The sequence below is a fragment of the Panthera pardus genome, unplaced genomic scaffold (genome assembly GCF_024362965.1).
Source record: "Panthera pardus isolate Hobbes unplaced genomic scaffold, ASM2436296v1 HiC_scaffold_8, whole genome shotgun sequence".
Lineage (NCBI taxonomy): Eukaryota > Metazoa > Chordata > Mammalia > Carnivora > Felidae > Panthera > Panthera pardus.
In genome coordinates, this window is record NW_026527013.1 from 118,908,133 (window position 1) to 118,910,604 (window position 2,472).

Below are 2,472 nucleotides of genomic sequence, written 5' to 3' on the forward strand. Positions count from 1 at the left end.
TTGGCGAGAATCCAGAGAAAGAGAATCTCTTTTGCACTGCTGGTGGGAATGTAAGCTGGTGCAGCCACTCTGGAAAACAGTATGGAGGTTCCTCAAAAAAACAAAAATAAAACTACCCTACGACCCAGCAATTGCACTACTAGGCATTTACCCACGGGATACAGGTGTGCTGTTTCGAAGGGACCCATGCACCCCCATGTTTATAGCAGCACTATCAACAATAGCCAAAGTATGGAAAGAACCTAAATGTCCATCGATGGATAAATGGATAAAGAAAATGTGATACACACACACACACACACACACACACACACACACACACACAATGGAGTATTACTCGGCAATCAAAAAGAATGAAATCTTGCTATTTGCAACTACATGGATGGAACTGGAGGGTATTATGCTAAATGAAATTAGTCAGAGAAAGACAAAAATCATATGACTTCACTCATATGAGGACTCTAAGAGACAAAACAGATGAACATAAGGGAAGAGAAGCAAAAACAATATAAAAACAGGGAGGAGGACAAAACAGAAGAGACTCTTAAATATGGAGAGCAAACAGGGTTATTGGAGGGGTTGTGGGAGGGGGGATGGGCTAAATGGGTAAGGGGCATTAAGGAATCTACCCCTGAAATCATTGTTGCACTATATGCTAACTAACTTGGATGTAAACTAAAAAAATAAATTAAATGAACATTTTTAAAGAAGAAAAAAAATCACTGTATTTGATATCACAAGATAATGACCCAATACCAAGAATATCGGTTATAATGAGCCTCTGTTAGGATGGTTAAATGGGGAAAGAATGAACTTTTAGCTGGGTATAACTGTGCCTTGCCTATCCCAGCCTTGTTGAGGACAGACAATGCCTTCACACATAAAGTAGGGGTAATATAAGTAAAGTATTATATTAACTATATGTTTTAGTCATACTACTTTTCAATATTAAGCTGGTGATTTCCTGGAATGCTTATGAATGTGCATATTAATTGCATTTCTAAAAGTTTTCTGCAGATTTTAAAACACAATTTATTAGCAAATACAGTCCACAGCCACAAATACTAACTACTTCCAACTGTGAATGTGTCAATTCATCATTCCTTGACACTTTTTCATCACACATTTTAGAATGGCATTCTCAGTGTTTGGTTGGAAAAACTTCATGTTGGTGCTAAAATAAAATTATTGAGCATGAATGTGATTTTCCTATTATAAAATACAAAATTATACATGTAATGATGACTCACTTATACAGGCAAACTAGAGTTTTATGTAGAAGAGAAAGAAGTGATATCTTCATTTATTATTTCTCTACTGTGAAATATGTATTTTGTGACTATATGCAGGCCTTTAGATTATAAAGTAATAATTAATTTCCCACTAACTATAATAGATGTCTTTTGTGCATTTAGGTGTTTTTGATCACTTAAAGCTTACCGCTTTATTTTTAACTTTTGCATTCTAAACAGCTGAAATATTTTTTTTAATAACTGAAATGGTTTTATGAATTATCTTGTTAATCTTCATAATACTACCCAGAGCAAAACTGGGAATCAGTCATAGTTTTGGGGGAACACAATGTTAATGTAACATGTATTTATATTTATTAATATAAGTATATATGTTATATGTAAAATACACATTTACTCTGAGTATGCTTAATTCTTCACATTTTTACTTAAACACAGGATAAGTAACAGAGACAAGTAAATGAATGTCTTTTATTCATTTTTATGCCATTGGTAACTCACACGTAAAACTTAGTGTTTATGAAGCTCTAAAGACACTGATGATTAAATTTATATGAAACATACACAAAATAGGACTATATTTTCCCTATGTATATAAATGCATAGAAAAATCTGGAAGGATACATGCTTACCTGATAACAATGAACACCTCCGGGGAAGTAGGGCTGGCATCAGGATGGAGGTAATGTTCTAAGAGGATTTTAGCTTTATCTATAGTGTATATATAATTTATGATTTTAATAATTGAAAGATTTTTTAAAATGAAAAATTTTAATGTGATTGATTGCTAGCAGTTTATTTGTCATGAGTCCCTATAATCCTACATTCATCAGTCACTAGATGACCCTGGCCATCTAGTGCATGGATATGTAGACTCTTTTCATCACAAAGGAATGGGCATTGTAGAGATTTGTTCTACACGAGGCTCCTGCATACATAGATGTTGGCTGAGAAAGAATAATTAACACATCTCTCTCTCTCAAGGCTCTGTTTGCAGGTTTGTTGAGAATAATCATGATTTAAATAACAGTTATGTATTCAATGTCTATTCTTTTTTTTTAATTTTTTTTTAATGTTTATTTATTGTTGAGAGAGCAAGACAGAGTGCGAGTGGGGGAAGGGCAAAGAGAGAGGGAGACACAGAATCTGAAGCAGGCTCCAAGCTCTGAGCTGCCAGCACAGAGCCTGACGTGGGGCTTGAACCCACAAACAGTGAGAT